This window comes from Mobula hypostoma, chromosome 8 (assembly GCF_963921235.1).
Source record: "Mobula hypostoma chromosome 8, sMobHyp1.1, whole genome shotgun sequence".
Lineage (NCBI taxonomy): Eukaryota > Metazoa > Chordata > Chondrichthyes > Myliobatiformes > Myliobatidae > Mobula > Mobula hypostoma.
Window position 1 is genome coordinate 40,347,982 of NC_086104.1, and position 24,234 is coordinate 40,372,215.

A 24,234-nucleotide genomic window follows, 5' to 3' on the forward strand; every position below is an offset into this window, starting at 1 on the left:
GCACAGGTGGGCCAGCACGTTATGGCTGTACAGTGAACGGAAAGGTACTGAATTCACAAATCACTGAAACTTATTTTGCTTTTCAGCCTGCATTTTTGACGCATTTGCTGATGGCACTGCTCTGTGTTAGAGAAAACGGTGAAACTCACCACTTTGAAGAAATGTAATGCCCACGCTCAAGGGGAGCCTGTGCCTACATTTGCTCCCCTCATTTTCCAGCACTTGGCCGGTAGCCGTCTATGCTGCGGTGTTTCGGGTGCTCATTTAAATATTTCTCAAATGTTCTGATAGTACCTGCTTGCACAACTCTCAGTCAAAGTGTCCCACATTTCAGCCAAACCCTGGTCGAAAAAGTAGTAAACTGGTAAATTGGTAAATAGATTTATTATTGTCACACGTACAAAAGCACAGTGACATTTTTTTATTCTGCTTGCCATCCATACAGATAATTGCTTTACTACATTGCACTGAGCTAATGCAAAGAAAAACAATGACAGAATGCAGAATAAAGTGTTACAGTTCTAGAGAAAGTGCAGTACAGGCAGATAACAACACGCATGGTCACAATGAGGTAAATTGTGGGCTCAAGACTCCATGTTTTCATACTAGGGAACCATTCAATAGTCTAATAACAGTGGGATACAAGCAGTCGCTGAACCTGGTGGTCAATGCTTTCAAACTTTTATATCCTCTACCCAATGGAAGGGTGGAGAAAAGAGAATGTCTGGGGTGGACGGGGTCTTTAATTATGCTGGCTGCTTTACTGAGGCAGTAAAGTATAGACTCCATGGAGGGAAGGCTGGTTTCTATGATGGGTTGGGCTGTGTCCACATCTCTGCAGTTTCTTGCTGTCATGGGCAGAATATTTGCTCAAGCAAGCCTTCTTCAAATTCTATCTAAAGCTCCTACCCCTTAAACATTGCACTCTTATTATTATAGAAAACATAGAAACCCTACAGCACAATACAGGACCTTCAGCCCACAAAGCTGTGCCAAACATGTCCTTACCTGGGAAATTACCTAGAGTTACCCATAGCTCTCTATTTTTCTGAGCTCCATGCACCTGCACAGGAGTCTCTTAAAAGACCCTATCGAATCCACCTCCACCAACATTGCAGGCAGCCCATTCCAAGCACTCACCACTCTCTGCGTAAAAAACTCCTCTGCGCCTACTTCCAAGCACCTTAAAACTGTGCCCTCTTCTGCCAGCCATTTCAGCCCTGGGAAAAAGCCTCTGACTATCCACACAATCAATGCTCTCTCATCATCTTATACATCTCTATCAGGTCACCTCTCATCCTCCGTTGCTCCAAGGAAAAAAGGCCGAGTTCACTCAGCCTATTCTCATAAGGCATGCTCCTGAATCCAGGCAACGTTCTTGTAAATCTCCTCTGCACCCTTTCTATAGTTTCCACATCCTTCCTTTAGTGAGGCGACCAGAACTGAGAACAGTACTCCAAGTGGGGTCTGAACAGGGTCCTATATAGCTGCAACATTACCTCCCGGCTCCTAAACTCAATCCCATGATTGATGAAGGCCAATGCACCGTATGCTTTCTTAACCACAGAGTCAACCTGCGCAGCAGCTTTGAGTGTCCTATGGACTTGGACCCCAAGACCCCTCTGATCCTCCACACTGCCAAGAGCCTTAGCATTAATACTACATTCTGTCATCATATTTGACCTACCAAAATGAACCACCTCACACTTATCTGGGTTGAACTCCATCTGCCACTTCTCAGCCCAGTTTTGAATCCTATCAATGTCCCGCTGTAACCTTTGACAGCCCTCCACACTATCCACAACACCTCCTAGCTTTGTGTCATCAGTAAATTTACTATCCCATTAATCCACTTCTTCATCCAAGTCATTTATAAAAATCATGAAGATTAGGGGTCCCAGAACAGATCCCTGAGGCACACCACTGGTCACCGGCCTCCATGCAGAATAAGACCTGTGTACAGCCAGTTCTGGATCCACAAAGCAATTTCCCCTTGGATCCCATGCCTCCTTACTTTCTCAATAAGCCTTGCATTGGGAACCTTGTCAAATGCTTTGCTGAAATCCATATACACTACATCTACTACTCTTCCTTCATCAATGTGTTTAGTCACATCCTCAGAAAATTCAATCAGGCTCATAAGGCATGACCTGCCTTTCACAAAGCCATGCTGACTATTCCTAATTATATTATGCCTCTCCAAACGTTCATAAATCCTGCCTCTCAGGATCTTCACCATCAACTTACCAACCACTGAAGTAAGACTCACTGGTCTATAATTTCCTGGGCTATCTCTATTCCCTTTCTTGAATAATGGAACAACATCCACAACCCTCAAATCCTCTGGAACCTCTCCCGTCCTCATTGATGACGCAAAGATCATCACCAGAGGCTCAGCAGTCTCCTTCCTCGCCTCCCACAGTATCCTGGGGTACACATTGTCCGATCCCGGTGACTTATCCAACTTGATGCTTTCCAAAAGCTCCAATACACCCATTTTCTTAATACCTACATGCTCAAGCTTTTCAGTCTGCTGTAAGTCATCCCTACAGTTGCCAAGATCCTTTTCCATAGTGAATACTGAAGCAAAGTACTCATTAATTACCTCTGCTATCTCCTTCGGTTCCATACACACTTTTCCACTGTCACACTTGATCGGTCCTATTCTCTCATGTCTTATCCTCTTGCTCTTAACATACTTGTAGAATGCCTTGGGGTTTTCCTTAATTCTGTCTGCCAAGGCCTTCTCATGGCCCCTTCTGGCTCTCCTAGTTTCTTTCTTGAGCTCCTTCCTGCTAGCATTATAATCTTCTAGCTCTCCATCATTATCTAGCTTTTTGAATCTTTCGTAAGCTCTTCTTTTCTTCTTGACTAGATTTACAACAGCCTTTGTACACCACGGTTCCTATACCCTACCATCCTTTCCCTGTCTCATTGGAACGTACCTATGCAGAATTCCATGCAAATATCCCCTGAACATTTGCCACATTTCTTCCGTACATTTCCCTGAGAACATGTTTCCAATTTATGCTTCCAAGTTCCTGCCTGATAGCCTCATATTTCCCCTTACTCTAATTAAGCATTTCCCTAACTTGTCTGTTCTTATCCCTCTGCAATGCTATGGTAAAGGAGTTAGAGTTGTGATCATTATCTCCAAAATGCTCTCACACTGAGAGATCTGACACCTGACCAGGTTCATTTCCCAATACCAGATCAAGTACAGCCTCTCCCCTTATAGACTTATCTACATATTGTGTCAAGAAACCGTCTCTTCAGTTTGGTTCCCACCCCCCAGCAATCCTAGTTTAAACTCTCCCCAGTAGCCTTAGCAAACCTCCCCTCCAGGATATTGGTCCCCCTCCGATTCAAGTGCAACCCGTCCTTTCTGTACAGGTCACTCCTGCCCCAAAAGAGGTCCCAGTGATCCAAAAATCTGAATCCCTGCCCCCTGCTCCAATCCCTCAGCCACGCATTTATCCTCCACCTCACTCTATTCCTATACTCACTGTCGCGTGGCACAAGCAGTAATCCCGAGATGACTTCCTTTGAGGTCCTGCTTCTCAGCTTCCTTCCTAACTCCCTGTAGTCTGCTTTCAGGACCTCCTCCCTTTTTCCTGCCTATATTGTTGGTACCAATAAGTACCATGACCCCCGGCTGTTCTCCTTCCTACATCAGGATATTGTGGACACGATCAGAAACATCCCAGACCCTGGCACCTGGGAGGCAAACTCCCATCCGTGCTTCTTTCTTGCGTCCACAGAATCACCTGTCTGACCCTCTAACTATAGAGTCCCATATCACCTCTGTCATCCTCTTCTTTTCCCTACCCTTCTGAGCCACAGGGCCAGACTCTGTGCCAGAGGCACAGCCACTGTTGCTTCCCCCAGGTAGTCCCCCCCAACAGTACTCAAGTGGGAGTACTTACTGTCAAGGGGTACAGCCACAGGGGTGCTCTCTAGCCTCTGACTCCTGCCCTTCCCTCTCCTGACTGTTACCCACTTATCTGTCTCCATCTATATTATGTTGTACTATAATCTCCCTTCGTTTATGTTCTATTCTCCATTTTATCAGGGCGAGTAACCCATATGCCTTCACTAGTTACTTTACCTACCGGCGCTCCTGCTTTCAGGGGTCCTTGGACAGGTACGCCAAGATCCTCCTGTTCCTCAGTTCTTCCTAAGGTCCTACCATTCATTGTGTACACCCTAGTTTTATCAATCCTCCCACTTTCAGGATTAAATTCTATTGTCCATTACCCCGCTCATTTTACCAACTCATCATTATCAGTCTACAGCTCTAGGCTACCCTCTTGTCAACAACACCATCACTCTTTGTGTCACCTGCAATACATCCACATTCACATTGTTAATGAACATAACAAACAATTGTCACAGCACCAATCGCTGCAATACAATGTTAGTCACTGGCTTCCAATTGCAAAAGCAACCCTCAGCCATCATTGCCTGCCTTTCATCACTAAGCTAATTCAGGTCCATTTTGCCAAACTGCCCTGGAACACATGGGTACACCTCTTGGATCAGTCTTCCTTGTGGGACCTTGGCACTATCAAATATTCTTCCCTTATTCACCGCCTCATAGGCTCTTCCATTAATAAAACCATGTTAGCTATACTTGAGCAATCCTTGCCTCTTCAGGGGCAGATTAACCCTGTTCCTCAGATATTTTTCAATATTTTCCCCTTCACTAACCTTAAAGTTGCATCAGTCTACTTAAATCAGTGAAAGCTAACATGCAGATAAAGCAAGCAATAAGGATGGCAACCATCATGCCAAGCTTAAACACAAGATATGCTAATTTGAGCAACACACACAAATGCTGGAGGAGCTCAGCAAATCAGGCAGCATCTATGAAGGGGGAATAAACAGTCGATGTTTTGGCCAAGACTCATCCGCAGAAATGTTGAATGGATTCCTCTCCATAGATACTGCCTAACTTGCTGAGCACCTCCAGCATTTTGTGTACTTTGCTCATTATGTTAACCTCTTTAGCAAAAGATTTTTGAGTACAAGAAGCCAAATGTCTTGCTTCAATTATATAGGACGCTGATGTGACCAAGCTGGAATGTCACATACAGCTTTGGTATTATTGCCTATGAAAGGGTAAACTAGTGACAGATAGAACCAGTTTGATTCTGGGATGGTAGATGGTAGATGAGGAAGGATTCAGTGACGTTAGTACCCTCTTGAATTCAGAAGTATGAGAAAGTATTTCATTGAAGTGAACAAAATTCTTCAGGGACTTGACAGAATAGATACAGAGTTGATGTTTCATTTTGTTGGAGTATCTAGAACTAAGACTCAGCGTATTACAAAAAAGAGAAAATGTTAGAATGATGATGCCAATGTATCTTATTTACCTTACTGCTTCATGCCTGTTGGCATACTGCACTATGTACTATAAGTAGAAAACTTGAAAAGCTTTTCTGGTCGGAGGTTTTAAAACAATAAATTTTTGGGCATAACTAAAATGAGACAGAGACAACCATAAATATAAATGATAAAATATCAAAGAAAAAATTCAAGTGCAAAACTGCTTAATTTTTTAAAATCATTATTAATCGAAATTTTATGAACTTTGAAAACGATGCTGTACAGCACTGAATATTTATTGGTCGATAATCATTTCTTTTCACTGGTTAAATATAGTTCTACAACATCAATAAAATATTCTAAAAGAAACTATTCAAAACAGATTTTAAAAAGTGTAAAATGTGATTATGACATTCTTCCAAACAAAATAATTCACAAAGCAGCATAAACAGTGCATCAGCCAATAATAACTAAAACAATCAAAACTTTTGATTACCTGCATGTGTTACACATTCACTTTAATCCTGATAAAGCATATAACTAATTCACCAGGAAATGTTATGCTCACTTGCTTAGATCTGGTCTTTATGCAATCTGTGTGTGCATGGAATGGATATAATCATAACCCTAGCCCTAATGCAGTACACTTTAAAGCCGGCTCCATTGATTACGACAGGTAAGAAACCAGGCTAGTAGAAATTTAAACAGAAACTCACAGTTCTGTATGAAAGCAGTCAAGGTCCACTTCATCCACACCAGCAATCAAATTGCCAAAAATATTATCTCCATTAAAATCAATTGTTAAAGCAAAAGACCTTCTTCAGAACTGGAAAGGAAGGAGAAGAAGTCTGAATAAAAAGGTGGGGGGAAGGGAAGGAAGACTAGCTAGAAGACGATAGGTGAAGCCAGGCAGTCAGGAAAAGTAAAGGACTGGTGAAGAAGGAATCTTCTACTATCACAACCTTATTTTTCTTGCAACAGTCTGCAATGTCTCTATAAATTTGCTCCTCTAGATCCCACAGACTGTTAGGTGGTCTATAAGGTAATCCCATTACCGTGGTCATCCTTCTCTCATCTCCACGCAGAGAGCCTCAGTAGACAAGTTTTCCATCCGAGCACTGCCGTGACATTCTCCCTGATTAATAATACTACCCGTCCTCCTTTATTCCTTCCTGTTCTATCACATCTATAACAAAGGAAACCTGGCACATTGAGTTTTCAGTCCTACTCCTCCTGCAACCAAGTCTCATTAATGGCAGCAATGTCATAATTCTACATGCTGATCCATGCCCCAAGCTCATCCATATTTCCTGCAATACCTTTTGGACTGAAATATGCTCAACATTAGACCCTCCAGGTTTAACCTTTTTCTCCTGACTTTGTATGCTGGCGTAACAACATCCATCCCCACAAACGCTGCACCATCTGCTCTGGTTTCCATCTCCCTGTAACTCTAGTTTGAACTGTACATCACCCACCACCCATGCAGCGATATCTTTCCCGCTGGGATATTTGTCCCCCTACAGTGCAGGTGCAAACTGTCCCTTCGATACAGGTCCCACCTTCCCTAGAAGAGAGCCCAGTGATCCAAAAATATGAAGCCCTCCCTTCTGTACCATCTCCTTAGCCACATGTTAAACTGTTTGATCTTCCTCTTTCTGCCTCACCAGCACGTGGCACAGGTAGCAGTCCTGAGATCACAGCCCTGGCAGTCCTGTCCTTCAATTTAGCATCTAACTCCCTGAATTCGCTTTGCTGGACCTCTTCATCCTTCCTACCCATGTCATTAGTACTAGCGTGGATCATGAGCTCTGGTACATCTTTGGATTGTGGGAGGAAACCAGAGCACCCAGAGGAAACTTTGAAGTCATGGGGAGAACATACAAACTCCTTCCGGGGGCAGCAGCGGGAATTAAAGCTGGGTGACTTGTACTGTAAAGCATTATACGAACCATTATGCTACCCAAGGAAATATCCCTTACCCTGGCAACATCTGTCAATTATACTGTCGTCCACAAAACTTCCTGTCTGTTCCCCTGAGCAATGATCCCCTATCACTACAGCTTGCTTCTTCTCCCGCACTTCCCTTTTGACCCTCAGTGCCAGAGTCCTGACTAATGTGACTGCCCTCCAATAGATGATTCTCCTCCACAGTATCCAAACATTATAGCTGTTGTGAGGGAATGACTACAGGGGTACTCTTCACTTTCCCCTTTCCCCTCCTGATGGTCACCCAGTTACCTGTGTCCTGCACTTAGGCCTTTTTGTTCTGTCAGTCAGCCCTCAGCCTCCTGGATGGTCTGGAGTTTATCGAGTTCCCGCTCCAGTTCCTTAACACGGTCTGGGAGAATCTGTAGTCGGATGCACTTCTTGCAGTTACAATCATCAGGGACACTGGGGGTCTCACTGCCTTCTCACATCACACAAGAGGAACATTCCACTATCCAGTTTGGCATCTACACTGCTCTAACCATGCAATAAGAAAGAAAGAAAAATTAAATGAAAAAATCTACCTACAGCCTTCACCTCTCCTTGCCAAAGCCTGAACTCTCCACTCTAACAGTGTCCCATTCACACAATGGCCACTCCACTTAAACCTAAATTCTTTTCATTGGCCCTAGCCAATTACCTAATTATGCACAATCCAATACCTCCTTGGGAACTGTGGCTTGCAGAATGTCCCGACTGCCCCTGCTTGCCTCTCGTCTCCTTAGAAATTGTAAAGTGCAATATGTAGCTTTTGTCCTATCAGTCTGTGTATATAAGCAGATCATCTGTATTTATAGTTTTTGGTTTTTTTTAATGCTGTATCAGATCTGGAGTAACTGTCATTTTGTTCCCCTTTACATTTGTGTACCTGTACTGAAGAGTGGCAATAAACAATCTTGAATCTTGAATTTGTAATGAGAAATTGCACAGCTTCTCAAAAGGATGATAAGAAGCACAATGTCAAAAAGGAAGAAAAGCTGCAGGAAATAAGAAGTTCTGGGGTATCTGAAATAATACACGAAGCTTTAATTATAATCCAGCCAAGGCATTCGGAGGAAGAAGAGAACTGGGTAGTACATGTGTAGCCAGGAAGAGAAGAGGGCAGAAACAGATATGTATGGGAAATTTAGTGCTCCAAAGCCTCAGTTTCTCTGCATTTCATTTTATAATACTTCAACATTTATCATGGCTTGGAAAATAAATAATGATTTTCCTGATCACACACAATTGTATTTAAAAGTCATTTGCACTGGTATGTGGATAGGAAATTGTGAGAAGGATATGGGCCAAATGCAGTCAAATGTAACTAGTGTAGATGACCATCTTGGTCTGCAAGGACAAGTTTGGCCAATTGGCCTATGGCTGTGCTGTATTATTCTATGACCCAATGAGTAGAAAAAACATAGAAAAAATAGAAAACCTATAGCACAATACAGGCCCTTTTGCCCACAATGCTGTGCTGAACATGTATTTACTTTAGAAATTACCTAGGGTTACCCATAGCCCTCTATTTTTCTAAGCTCCATATACCTATCCAGGAGTCACTTAAAAGACCCTATCATATCTGCCTCCACCACCATCGCCGGCAGCCCATTCCATGCACACCCCGAGAAAAAGTCTATTTGGCATGATTTCCACTAAGATCAAATCTTGGTGATATTTTCAAGAGACAAGCAGGATTCCACCAATGGATATACTGTAGAAAAATAGAAACGCATAAGCAAACTGCAGAATATATCATTCTGAAAACATGGACTTCATACATCCTTAAATAAAGATAAAGCTTACAGTACAATTACAAACAAAACACAGCAGCACCTCTACTTCCTCAGGAGTTTGCAAAGATTCAGTATTACTTCTAAAACTAGATGGATAGTGGAGAGTATATCGACTGGCTGCATCACAACTTGGTATGGAAACACCATTATCTTTGAATGGAAAATTCTACTAAAAGTAGTGGATACACCCCAGTCCATAACAGGTAAAGCCCACTCCATCATTAAGCACATCTACAAATGTTGTACATGAAAGACTATCGGAGGAAAGCTGCATCCATCCACCAGGACACACTCCCTTCTCACTGCTGGCATCAGGAAGAAAATACAGGCGCCCCATTACTCACACCACCAGGTTCAGGAATAGTTATTACCCCTCAACCATCAGGGTCTTCAGCCAGAGAGGATAATTTCACTCAACTTCATTTGCCTCATCATTGAAATGTTCCCACGACCAATGGACTCACTTTCAAGGTCTCTTCATTTGATGTTCTCCATATTCATTGCTTATTTATTTATTTATTGTTCTTTTGGTACTTGCACTGTCTGTTGTCTTTTGCACACTGGTTGAGTGCCCAAGTTGGTGAGATCTTTCACTGATTCTACTAGGGTTATTATTCTATAGATTTATTGAGTATGGTTGCAAGAAAACAAATGTCAGCATTGTATATGGCAACATATACGCACTTTCAAAATAAACTTATGTTACGTACCCCGTAACTGGGTTGCCAAACCAGCAGAAATGGACCACTCAGTTGGAGTCTGGATTACTGGAACTAAGAAAGTTTTATTAAAGAAATAAGCAACACAGTACTCTAATAGTAAGGATATAAATGCAACAGGTTAGCAATGAATAAACACACATGTGGATACACTAGGATAATAGGGTCAATCAGCTCTATCGCAGTCTAGGGGTAAAATGTTCAATCACAAGTGACAGAGTTCAGTTTAGTTCAGTTCGCAGTAATCACCGTCGTGCCGTTGGAGAGAGAGAGAGAGAGAACGAATGAATATTCAAATCAGATTCCAAACAGACCTTCGATATTCCTCGCAGTCAGCTTTCGGGTGAGCCCTTTGTAATGTCTTCCGAGGTCACCGACTGTGGCCCCTTCCGTTCCAGACACGATCGTTCTTCAGCGGTGAACCTGGCACCCAGACAAGGGCAGACACACACCAGGTTCCCGCCGACCATATCTTTCCACCCTGTGCGTCTATGGCTGGTCCCGCAACCAGACCTCCAAAACTCCCACCGACTTGTGGGGGCGCACCGCTTCCAGGGTCTCGTTACCTCGTGGTGTCGTGTGTCATGTCTTAGCGAACCTGCCCCTTTTTATCCCCCTGCTGGGGTATCGCCTGTCCATCACACTTCAAACAGTTCAGGGTTCAAAAGGAGCCGGTCTTGACAATACTCAGACCGGTGTCTCCTTCCATTAAACTCTCTCGTCTCTTCATTAACATTTCCAAATGCTGCTCCATTGTCTTACTTATCTCTCTCTCCTGAAGACAGGTGGCAGATCAACTGTTGATCCCACTGGTGCTAGCACAGGACAGTTAACATCTTAGTCTATGTGTACTTTTGTAACCCTCTTTCGTCACACTTACTTTGAAGTCAAACTTTGATGCAGCAACTAAATGAAAATTACATTCCAGGATTCCGTCCAACATCAGCTATTATACAGACATGTCTAAATTAAACCTGCTTATTGACTAATTGTGTCTTCTTAAGAGCTTCTTAATGTTAAAGTGGAAATTCGATTCTAAGGTTTACACTGTTCAATTGCTATGTCAATTGCACATTCAAACTCAGCCATCCAATAGCATTATTTTGGATTCTTCTTTTAAAGCCTACTCTTTTTTTCTCTGCAAATTTAAACAAAGTGGGTGAAAAATTAATCCAACAACATACATCAAAGTTGCTGGTGAACGCAGCAGGCCAAGCAGCATCTATAGGAAGACTCATAATGTCCTAGAAACACTTAATAAGAACGGCCTTTTGAGATAACACAACATTTACCTGTGGTGTCCTGATTTGGTGTAAAATTGCTCATAATCAAAGCAGTCAATCAAATCTGTGACCTGCCAGCATCATTCGGACACTGAGCCACTGAGAAAAGAGCTAAGTAAACTTACAGAATATATGTAATGACTTGTTGTGCTATTTGTGCAAGAAATGGTATTGTGCAATTTCATACAGATTATTAACTAATTTTGACTTCAACTGATATTACTCCATTGATTGATCAATGAATCCCTGCTTATAAATAACTATAAATAGTATCAAAGAGTTTGGTTAATATGAGTGGAATGCCATCTATGTTGAATTAAACACAGCACCGTTCTCCAAAGAGGCAAGCATTTTGTTTCCAGAATCCATTGATTTACAGATACTGGTGACCCTTGCTATATGACCATTTGGGCAAGGATTTCAGAATTCTCTACCCAAAAACTCAAGAAGTAAAATAAAATTCATTCTTGTGTTTACTTATGTGAAAGAAGTAAATAAATAATCACAAAACATATCTTTCAACTTGCATTTCTTGATGCATGCACAGATTATAGACTTTGCATTACAGAAAATTGCTAAACAGACCATTTTCTAAGAATGCAACCCCCACTAACACAAGGGTCACCCGTAAAGTGTATTTCAACTTATTAGAAACCAAATCAACAGTGAGGTAAGCATTTACTGTATATGATTTAATCATTATCTGTATATAAAACAAAACGCTCAGAATAACAAAAATATTATCAACAAATGATGTACTCTGTAATTTTCTTTCTTGGTGTACATGCAGCACGTTGGAGTCATACAGTGGCACCCCTAACTAAAGTTGCTACTGCACAGTTCCAGCCCACCAGATTCGGACCTGATCTCTGCTGCTGTGTGTAGAGTTTGTATGTTCTTCCTATTACTATGTGTGGATGCTTCCGTTTGTTCCTCGAGGTAGATTACTGAGCTGTGGTAAGTAGCCTCAAGTGTGACAACTAGTGGTAGGAAGTCAAGTGGGAGTATGCAGGATGAGTGAAAATGGGGGCTTTATGGCCGGTGCAGACTCAATGTGCCAAAGGGCATGTTCAGATGTTTTATGACTGACTGCATGATCATTTGAACAGAGTCATCTTCCAATTTTGCCCTCTCTGAATAAGCTTTCTTGTGGACATTCATAGTAAATACAAAAAACACAATAGAATCAATGAAAGACCACACCCAACAGGACAGACGAGCAACCAACGTGCAAAAGACAACAAGCTGTGCAAGAACTAAAAGAAAGATGAAAAAAGAAATAATAATAACAATAAATAAATAAGCAATAAATATCAAGAAATGGGATGAACAATCCTAGAAAGTGTCCATATAGGTTGTGGGAGCAGTGAAGGGGTCCGTGAAATTATCCCAATCTCAATGAAGAAGTTATCTCAACGAAGATACGCCCTCTGGTTCAAAATCCTGATGGTTGAGGGGTAATAACTGTTCCTGAACCTGGTGGTGTGGGTCCTGAGGCTCCTGTACCTCCTTGGCAAACTGCTAAGAAAGCAGAGGTGCTGCTATGCTTTTTTGTAATGCAACCTACATGCTGGTAATGAATGTGACTTACTTTCTTCTGGGTTTATTTTCATCATCTAACAATAAAATCAAATTTAGTGACTACCCATGGAATTTACTTACAGAGTTTTTAATAAGCAGTACTACAAGGAGACAGGCATATTGTCAGAAGAAAAGTGGCATTGTAACTGTGGCTTATCAGAGTTGAGCATAAAGGCTGTATAACAGGGGTTCCAAACCTGGAGTCCATGGATTCCTCAGATAATGGTAAAGGTCCATGGCATTAAAAAAGTTTGGGAACCTCTGCTTTATCGTTTACATTGGCAGCCTTTATTGGAATGAGTGATAAAAAAATTAATGTACATCATAAATATTTCACAATGAAATTTCCTACTAGCAGTTTTGCTGACATTCACTAATGTACATTGCATGGTCATTCATTTCATGTTTTTTCAATGAGTTGTTTTGTGAAATCAACTGTAACAGATTTGATTTTCCAAATGAATTATGATTGACTGCGAGTGACTTGTACTGAAATATTTTGTTCCTGATCTCATCACTCATGGGCAACTGCTAAATGAAAACCAGATTAATACAGACAACATTCCAAAGAATTACACTTATCTTAACATCCAAAACAGCAAAAAAGAAAACATGCTGTGAATTCCCATTGCAAATATTGTAAATTCCTGAAATTCCTGAAATGCCTGGGTGGGAAAGGGCTCACACAGTGGAAATGGAATTTAAATTTGAAATGGCCTGTGTATTTATGATGCCATGTGCATGGCCAATTATTGCGACAGATTGGTCAAAACTGAAATGAAGTGACAAAGCTGTGGCTGAGTTCTGCCTGCAATCCCTCTTCAGCTATTCTCCCTAATCTTTAGTGTACTCCTTGTACATTCTTTATAGTTCCCACAGTGACACAGCAAATATTATGGCTTCAAACATCTTTCTAAACCCATGACCTCCTTGTTTAAAATTGGAAGGCAATGATAAACATGTGCTGCAACTTATGATATCAGTGTTTTCAACCTCGAGTGAAGTCTGTTGCAAAGTTTAGACTAACACATGTGAAATGTGAGGATCACATAAGCTGTGAATGGTTCATTCTCCGCTTCTCACAAAATCATATAAACATACAGCACAAAGACAGGCCCTGACTGCTCACCTCATTCCTGGTATTACTGAGCGATCTGTTGGCCTATTTCACTGGCATGGTGGATCTTGAGTCATGGGTGGCAGACTTCTTCAGAAGTGAATTAGTGAACAAGAAGAATTTTGTTAGAAAGCTTTGTTTCCCAAATCCCAAATTATTAAATATTTAACTCTAGAGTTGTCATGGTTGTGATGTGAATTTGGGTCTCAGGATTTCTAATTTCAGATCCCTGAATTACTGGTCTGGTAACTGCCATACACTGTATGTACACGTGAAATGACTTTGGTACACTGTGGTGCCAGACATGAATGTTTAGTTTGAGTTACTGCCTTCGGTAAAGCATGTTCTGTTGAAGGTCCTATCTCTGTTTATTTTCAGTCAACAGCACAAAAGAATATACAAGCCCCATTGTTTGAAGTTACTTGTGTGAAATTCCACTGAAAGTCTAGGGCTTGCCTGCACAAATACACAATATGGTCTTAAGTGGAGTTCTGATGTCTTTTTGCTTTAGTTTTAGGGTCTGGCACCACCAAGACTTCTGATAGAGAATTCAGCGCACTGATAGCGTAACTACCCATTGGATCTTATTTTTAACCTTTCACTATTAGTGACTGACCAGGCAGCAAGGGCTTGGACCTGCTGTAATTTGTCTAGCGCCACTATGAGTCTACAGCAGATGAAATCTCATTGGCACTTCATTTGACCTTGGACCACCTGGACAACAGCTATAGCTACTTCTGGCTGCTGCTTATTGACTACAGTGTTCAACATCATTATCCCCTCGGTAGAAATCAACAAACTTCAAAACCCAGTCTTCTGTATCTCACAATGCAACTGGTTCCTTGACTTCCCCATCGGGAGTCTACAGTCAGTGCGGATCAGAAATAACTTCTCCTCTTCGCTGACGATTAACACAGGTGCCCCTCAAGGATACCTGCTTAGCCGGCTGCTCTACTCTCTCTACACTCCTGACTGCATGGCTAGGCACAGTTCCAACGCCCGCCATCTGTAAATTTGCAAATGACACAACCGTTGTTGACAGAATCTCAGATGGTGACAAGAAGGTGTATGAGAGTGAGACAGATGGACTGGTTGAGTGGTATCACAACAAGAATATTGCACTCAATATCAGTAAGACCAAGGAACTGATTGTGGACTTCAGGAAGGGGAAGTCAGGAGAACACACACCAGTCCTCATCAAGGGGTCAGCAGTGGAAAGGGTGAGCAGTTTCAAGTTCCTGTGTATCCACATCTCTGAAGATCTATTCTGTGCCCAACATATTGATACAATTACCAAGAAGCACACAATGGATATATTTTGTTAGGAGTTTAGGGAGATGTGGCGCGTCATAAAAGACTCCAGCAAATGTCTACAGATGTTCTGTGAAGCACATTCTGGCTGGAATGGAGGCGCGAAAGCACAGGATCAGAAAAAGGCTGCAGAGTTGCAAACTCAACCAACTTCATCATGGCCTCTACATCATTGAAAACATCTTCAAAAGGTAATGGAAGGTGGCATCCATTATTAAGGGTCCTCATCAACCAGGACATGCCTTCACTATTTCGCTCTACTTATCTATTTTGTATATATTTCTTATTGTAACTTACAGCATTTTTAAGCATGCTGACTGGCTGCATTGCGGCCAGGTATGGGAACACCAATGCCTTTGAGTGGAAAATCCCACAAAAGGTAGTCAATTTGGCCTAGTACATCATGGGTAAAACCCTCTCAACCATTGAGCAAATCTACATGAAATGTTGCTGTAGAAAAGCAGCATCCTTCATCAAAGATCCTCACCAACCAGGCCATGCTCTTTTCTCACTGCTGCCATCAAGTTGAAGGTACAGGTGTCTCAGGACACACACAAGGTTCAAGAACAGTTGCTACCACTCAGCCATTAGTCTCTTGAACAAAAGGAGACAGCTACACTCATTTAAAGAGTCTGTTATATTGTTATTTCATGCTTGTTATTTATTGCTATTTGTTTATATCTACCTTTGCACAGTTTGCGGTTCCTGATGTTTACAGTTTACTGTTACTGTTCCATGGATTTAAGTATGCCCACAGAAAGTGAATCTCGGGATTGTATGTGGTGACATATATGTATTCTGATAATAAATTTTACTTTAAACTTTGAACTTTTTTATGCATTGCACTGTACTGCTGCCACTAAAAATACACAACTGTCAGTGACAATAAACCTGATTCGGGTTCTGATTTTGCAGTCTTAAGCAACTTCCTTTCATCCATTGAGAACGTAAGGTAACTGTCACTGCTGGTCTCCAGCATCTCTCTCAGTCCCCTCCATAAAACACCAGAAGATTGCTGTTGCCTGATATATCCTGAAGCTAACATGAATATTTAGAAGACTTCGAGTGCCAGAATTAATAGTGTGGTCTGAGCCTGCATCCAGTAATGTTATACAGTGATAGCATACCATGTGAATTGAAGGGTGTCTCATTCATTGCTCCCTGAATGTATGGCCTGCGGCTACTGTGCCTCCCTTCCCCCTCTACTGCCAGCTCCTGCCTTCTCTAATTCTCCTCCTCCTTATCATATCATATATGCTCAAGACCAGATGGATTTTTTGACAAGCAGTGGTTTCATGCTCACTGACACTGATGATAGCTTTTTAATTCCAATTTTCTTTAATTACCTGAGTTTAAATTTCCCAGCTATTGTGGAAGGATTTGAACTCATGGTTCTGTACCAATGATCCGATCTCTGGCTACTCGTCCAGTAATTTAACCATAATCCGAGTATATCACAGAGATTACATTTGCCACAACAAAAAAAAGATTTATTGCCATTTTCAGAAAGTAACCCTTTAAAAAATTGCAGACACGTCAGGTTCATATAAAAATGACTGCCATCACTGATCAAGTTTCATGGTTACTAAAATGTTAAAAAGGATTGGAGCAAACTCAAAAGCTGCTATCCATCATGTTTTTTAAAATTTTAAAGCATTGGGTCGCATAAACGTGATTTACAGTGACACCATGCCCCCTGCTTTAGATTTAGCCTCCTGTGGAGATGACAGGCTTTTGAGGTACAAAGCTGATTATGCATAAATACATTCTTCACATTCTTCTGATTTAATACCTGCCTTCATTTGGGTTAGATTAGAAGACTATCCTACTGAAATAAATAATAAATTTAAAACGGCGATGCTGCTTTTGATGTCAAAGCAGCTCATTTTTCTCAAATAATTAGCAACAGACAATTGCAATTTACTGTTTATTTTCACAGTGCATTGCCCTTTGAAAAAGTCCTTTAGATCTGTGCGTGCAAAGGGTTGAATTTGTTTGGTTTATTTAACACTAATTCATTGGACTAGAGGAATTAGGTTGTATGAGTCATTAAATAATTCAAAGGGCAAAACTACATGGATTTTCTCCCGCCTTTTCCTATTGAACTGCTTCGCCACCCCTCCCAAAAACTCCCAATTTGGAACTACAATTAGTCTCTTTTTAATTATCTTTCAGGCTCAGGCATAGCACCACCTGGTGAATTATTCAGGTGAGGGAACTTGATATTCAGCAAGTAACTTCAGACCAACAGATTGAAACTACATGTTGATTTGCAGATGACAGATGCCTTATAGTTAAAATTTTTTAAAAATGAGAAAGACTACTTACCTGTCAAAACTTTTAAAGAAACACTATTATGGACACATGTGCTAAACCTATACAGTATGCCAAAAATGAGTGACATAGCTTTATTGATGTAAACAAAAGTGGCTGTAAGCAGTCATGATATACCTGTAATAATGTTTTTTCAATGCTTCAGAACCTTAATTAGCCACCAAATCCTTTGAGTTTTGAAAAGCTCTCTTAGTTAGACATGGGCTGTGCACATATTTATGAAATAAAGAAAAAACAGGAGGCTCATGCTGGTTAAAAATTGCTATTGAGCCTTCTCTGGGTCTTGGCTCAATACTTCAAATATTGTAGTTTGAACAACTGTATGACAAGAATACTTTTAAATGTAATGAGGGTTTTGTATTTCTTTCCGTTCTTCCAGGGAGTGTGTTTCAGATTACAACCACACTCTTGGTACTGTATCTTTTCTCTAATACGTTAAGGAATAGCTTTAAATTCATGCTCTTTAATCACTGTTTGTTTAGCTAAGGAAACATCCTTCATTTCTACTCTATCCCAACCTTCATATTTCTATGTACTTCAATGAAATATCACATTTCCTAAGGAAAACAACCCAGCCAGGTAAATCTTCCAACAAAACTTCCAAGTGTTGGCAACATTCTCAAATATTTCCTGTTACAATAGCCATACTATTGCAATTATATCTGTAAGCATTTGAATCAGAATCAGAAGCAGGTTTAATATCACCAGTATATATTGTGAAATGTGCTAACTTGCTGGCAGCAATACATGGTAAATATAGAAAAAAAATTACAGTAAATATATATACATTAAATAGTTAAGTTAAAATAAGTAGTTCAAAAACAGAAATAAATAAATAAATAAATAGAAAGCTAGTGCTCATGGGTTCAATATCTATTCAGAAATCAGATGGCAGAGGGGAAGAAACTGTTCATGAATCATTGAGTGTGTGTCTTCAGGCTACTCTACCTCCTACCTGACAGTAACAATATCCTGGATGGTGGGGGTCCTTAATGATGGACGCCACTTTCCTAAGGTACTTCTCCTTGAAGATGTCTTGGATAGTACACAGGCTAATACCCTTGATGGGGCTGATTGATCTTACAACCTTCTGCAGCTTACTTCAATCCTATGCAGTAGCCCCCCCTCCGCCCGACCCCCATACCAGACAGAATGCTCCAGTCAGAATGCTCTCCGTGGTACATCAGGAGAGGTTTTTGAGTGTCTAAGGTAACAAGCCAAATCTCCTCAAACTTCGAATAAAATATAGCTGCAATCTTACCTTCTTTATAACTGCATCAATATTTTGCGACCAGGTTAGGTTATCAGAGATATTGACACCCAGGAACTTGAAATTGCTCACTCTCTCCACTTCTGATCCCCCTGTGAAGATTGGTTTGTGTTCCCTCTTTCTACCCTTTCTGAAGTTCACAATCAGCTCTTTGGTCTTACTAATGCTGAGTGCAATGTTGTTGCTATGATACTACTCAACTAGCTGGTATATCTTTCTCCTGTTTTCCCTCTCATCACCATTTGAGATTCTGTCAAAATGGATGTATCATCAGCAAATTTATAGATGACATTTGAGCTATGCCAAGCCTTACAGTCATGGGTGTAGAGAGAATAAAGCAGTGGACCAGTGTAGATCATCAGTAAGGTGATGTTATTTCCAATCTGCACAGATTGTGGTCTTCCAGTTAGGAAGCTGAGGATCCAGTTGCAGAGGGAGGTACAGAGGTCCAGGTTCTGTAGCTTTTTTGATCAGGACTGTAGGAATGATGGTGTTGAACATTGAGCTATAGTCAACGAGCAGCATCCTCGCACAGGTACTTGTATTGTCCAGGTGATCCAAGGCCGTGTGGAGAGCCATTGAGATCGTGTCTGCTGTAGACCCATTGTGGCAATAGGCAAATTGCAGAGGGTCCAGGTCCTTACTGAGACAGGAGTCGATTCTAGCCATGACCAACATCTCGAAACGTTTCAACACTGTAGATGTGGATGAGGAGTCATTCAGGCCCCTTACAATGCTCTTTTCAAGCACTTATTACTGTAAACTAAGTGAAATTTTATACAGCCCTAGAATAACCTTCATGCTTTTACATGATATACTTTGATTAATAAATGCAGGAATGTCTTAACCCACCTTATTGGTCTATTCAACAACTTTCAGGGTTCTGTGGATCTGATTCCAACAACTGATACGAGCTGCTGCCTCACAGCTACAACTCTGTGTGTGTGCGCGTGTGGGGGTGGGCAGGGTGAAAGGAAGTTGTGCCTGCTCCCTATGTTTAATTTCCTATGGGTGCCACAATTTCTTCTACATCCCAGAAACGTGGATTAGGAAGTTAGTCTGAGCAGGGAGTTGAGAGAACTAAAATGAGATAGCATCGATGAAATCTCTATAGCTGCCACAGCCACAGTCATAATGTATGACTCTGACTCGGTTACTCCGAAATTCCACTGGCCGCTTTCTGCCCAGGCAGCCAATACGTTGCTAACTCCAAGCAACTGACAATTTTCTTCTTTGAACTTCATAATAACTTAAGTCTAAATCATTTCTTGAGGCCCTCTGTTGGTCAGGGTCAGCCATGGATGTTGTGTCCAAGTTGTCTACATGATTCACCAGCCAGGGCAATACAATATGGAAAGCAAGCTTTTGCCAATGTAGCAAGACCCCACCATCACGGCAAAGGCTGACAGTTTGGCACCAGCAGTGTCGCAGGAGTTGCCAGTCAGTGTTCAACTCAGTGTAGGGCTGCCTTAGGGACTCCAGCTCCAGATTTTTCCTCGTGTTTTGTTCTCGAAGCCGTCCCCATGAATGGCAGCAGAGGTCTGAGATCAAAGCTTTCCTTCCCCTAGAAGAGCTGTCAGCCTCAGCTGATGAGACCCATCTGCCTGAAGCAATTGGTTTTAAGGTGCCAGTAATCTTTGGTCCTTCTGTTAGTAGAAATGGTTCTGCTGGCCTTCGTTGCTACGAGGGCGAGGAACTGGACTTGGTTACCAGAGAGAGGCTCTTTGAGATGCAAACCTTTGGGAGCATTTAATAAGCGGTGGGAGCTTATCCCCACTACCACCCCCAGTTATAACAACTTTAAGGAACACAAATGATTATGTTTTATAAAAAGACAAAAAAAACAAGTATTGAGCTCTACCAAGATACAGCTTTCCAATGTCAAAAACCTAGCCACAAATAACCTTTTGCTCCCTGCCATTGAGGCAAATTTAAATCTAATTTCCGCTTTTCTTTCAATTCCATTCCATTTGTTTTACATCACATACATCAATGTGTGTGAGTGTGTGTGTGTGTGTGTGTATACACGTTCAAACTCCACACACCAACGCTTTGCCAAAATCAAAGTATACTCGATTAAATATATAATATTCATCTAACTTCTTTGTCATCATCCCAAAATGTTCAGTCAGAGCAGCTCAGACACTATTATTCCTTAACAAATCCATGCTGTCTGTTGCTGATTAATCCATTCCGTTCTAAATAATAATTTAAGCCTGCCTGACAGATAGTCTTCCAGAAGTTTTTCCACAAACAAAGATAGACCCAGCAGGCCAGGCCCAGCAGTGGTATGGAGAGAAAAGGAACAGTCTTCGGTGTTTCCAACAAGAAACTTGCACATGGAAACCTTTGCCTTCTCCCCCACTCCACATCACCTCTCAGATTGTAAGACCCTTAATGACTTTCTTCTCCTTCTCTTTCCTTTGGCCACGACCCTCCCCCCCCCCCACACATCTCTCACCACATCCCCTCAATCCCAGTTCCATCCTTGATGTTTTTTCATCATTCTTTCTCACCTTCCTCCCTATGACTCAAATTGATCACTCCTCAGCAGTGGCCTCCGCCATTTCCCTCTATGTCCTCCTCCCAGAACAGGGGTCCCCAACCTTTTTTGCACTGCGGACTGGTTTAATATTGACAATATTCTTGCGGACCAGCCGACCGGGGGGGGGGGGGGATAGGGTTGCCAACGAACAAGAGTAGCAGACAACGGCGTTGTTTAATAAAGACTACAATGACCATGAAGCCTTGCGCGGGCACCAATGCGCGTGCGCGACGTGACCTGACGATCCCCCCCCCCGGTGATATAGGTGATAAGTGGGTAATACAGTCAATTCTGTTTCTAAAAGGGTTTATCTAACGAATTTAATATTAAACACACAGCGCATATTTTCCTCGCATGGATATAATGATAAGTCAATTATCAGGGGAGCTTGAAGTGTTGAACGAACTTCCAGTAGAAGAGGCAGAAGCAGGTTCGATACGATCATTTACAGAAAAATTGGATAGGTATATGGACAGGAAAGGAATGGAGGGTTATGGGCTGAGTGCAGGTCGGCGGAACTAGGTGAGAGTAGCGTTCGGCACGGACTAGAAGGGCCGAGATGGCCTGTTTCCCTGCTGTAATTGTTATATGGTTATATAGGTCACTTATAAGTCAATAGCATCATAACATTTTAAGTAATATTTGGATATTAAACGTACAGCACATATTTTCCCCGTATGAATATATAAAATCATTGCAACACACCAATATCGCTGAATCAGCGGGAGCCCTGGGCTAGTTTCCCTGCAACAACACCATCCTATCGAGGGGTGATGGGAGACAGCCATACTCGAAGGAGGTTCCTTATGTCTAGTCTATTCCGCAATTTAGTTTTAGTTGCATTCATTGCAGAAAACTCCGCTTAGCAGAAAAATGTTGGAAATGAAAGCAACGTTTTCAGTGCTTTCGTGGCTATCTCAGGATATTTAGCCTTGACTTTCATCCAAAATGCCGGCAGAGATGTTATGTCAAACATACTTTTCAGCCCGCCGTCATTTGCAAGCTCGAGGAGTTCATCGCCATCCCGCCCTGACACGGATGACGCGCAGGTCATGACCTCGCATGTGTATTGGCTGATCAGTGGCCGTGACAGGGAATGAGGAAAGGTGCAGCTGACTCATATCGCTTCCTCGCGGCCCGGTAGCGCATGCTCTGCGGCCCGGTGGTTGGGGACCGCTGTTCTAGAACAAGAACTGAGTGCCCCTGGTCCTCGTCTTCCACTCCTCCAAACTCAAGAGGTTGTGCTACACGATTTTGGCCAGCTCCATTTGACTTTAAGTTGTCTGTTTCACTTCATTCTGACCTACTGCTTTACAGAGTAATTTACAACAGATTTTGATAGATCGCTTTTCTCACATCTCTTTTTATGTTAAGATTCAAAAATTAGCTTCTTGGCGCCGTCAAAGTCCTCCAAGTTTTCATTGCTGATGATTGTCTTTCTGGTTGCAGAGTGCACACTGAGAAGAGAGAAGCGTGGTCATGAAGAGGAACCTGATGACGGTGAATACTGACAGACACTGCAACCAGAAGTAGTAACAAGCAAAGCAATATTATAAGTATTCTTTCGGTAGGAAAAGTGAAGTAATTTTCCCTTTAAGTTCTCTCTTAATGATTAAAGTGAAGAAACGGTCTAATTTATTCTTCAATCTATGAAACTATAATCATTTTTCAGCAGTTTAAACTGACCCTCCCATAATCCTTCTGAATAAAGTTGAATATATGTACAGTGATCTCACTAGATATGGATCCAAATCATTAAATCAGAACAGACACTTTCGATGTTCACTGAGGGTGGTGTTGTGGTTAGGATCTGAAAGCCCAACTGTAGAGGATGCTCATCTCTCGTACCTAGACACTAGAATACTACAGCACAGTACAGGCCCTTCGGCCCTCGATGTTGTGCCGACCCATATATTCCTAAAAAAAAGTACTGAACCCACACTACCCAGTAACCCTCTATTTTTCTTTCATGTGCCTGTCCAAGAGGCTCTTAATTACCCCTAATGTTTTAGCCTCCACCACCATCCCTGGCAAGGCATTCCAGGTACCCACAACCCTCTGTGTAAAAAACTTATCCCTGATGTCTTCCCTAAACTTCCCTCCCTTGACTTCGTACATCTGTCCTCTGGTGTTTGCAATTCATGCCCTGGGAAACAGGTACTGGCTATCCACCCTATCTATGCCTCTTATAATCTTGTAGACCTCTATCAAGTCCCCTCTCATCCTTCTATGCTCCAAAGAGAAAAGTCCCAGCTTTGCTAACCTTGCCTCATAAGACTTGTTTTCCAATCCAGGCAGCATCCTGGTAAATCTCCTCTGCACCCTCTCCATAGCTTCCACATCCTTCCTATAATGAGGTGACCAGAATTGAACACAATACTCTAAGTGTGGTCTCACCAGAGATTTGTAGAGTTGCAACATGACCTCTCTACTCTTGAACTCAATCCCCCTATTAATGAAGCCTAGCATCCCATAGGCCTTCTTAACTTTCCTATCAACCTGTGCAGCGACCTTGAGGGATGTATGGATTTGAACCCCAAGGTCCCTCTGTTCATGCACACTCTTTTTTAAGATCATTTTGAAATGTTTTTATTGTGAAGCAACATCAGCTTAACCACAACCAACAATGTCCTAAAGTACAATGTTCCTTTTCTCTTTTCTTTCTTATAACAACATAATGAAAGTCACATGAATGTACATATAGTAAACAAGCAAAAAGCAAAGGAAACTCTACCATACCATCTTCTTTCCCCTTCCCAGCCCTACCCTCCCCTCACCCCTCCCGTATGTGCTGTTTAGGTCCTACCGCCCCCCACACTTAGTTCAGCTGTTGGTCTCTTCTAAATACAACAGTAATGGTTGCCAGATTTTTTCAAATTCCTTGAGTCTGTCCTTGATAACGTATCTTATCCTCTCTAGATCAGTGGCCCCCAACCTCCGGGCCACGAAGAATGCAGTGTTGCAGCGGTAGCCGGA

The 24,234-nt window shown here is 41.8% G+C and overlaps 1 long non-coding RNA gene across 1 annotated transcript; it reads right to left on the reverse strand.

Moving 5' to 3' along the window:
- Nucleotides 1–10,305: 10,305 nt before the first annotated feature.
- On the reverse strand, nucleotides 10,306–21,248 carry LOC134350097 (uncharacterized). The gene is made up of 3 exons (XR_010018811.1): nucleotides 21,230–21,248; nucleotides 13,811–13,888; nucleotides 10,306–10,632 (listed from the first exon to the last, which is right to left on the reverse strand). It is a non-coding gene; the product is annotated as an uncharacterized LOC134350097 (long non-coding RNA).
- Between the last annotated feature and the right edge of the window lie 2,986 nt (nucleotides 21,249–24,234).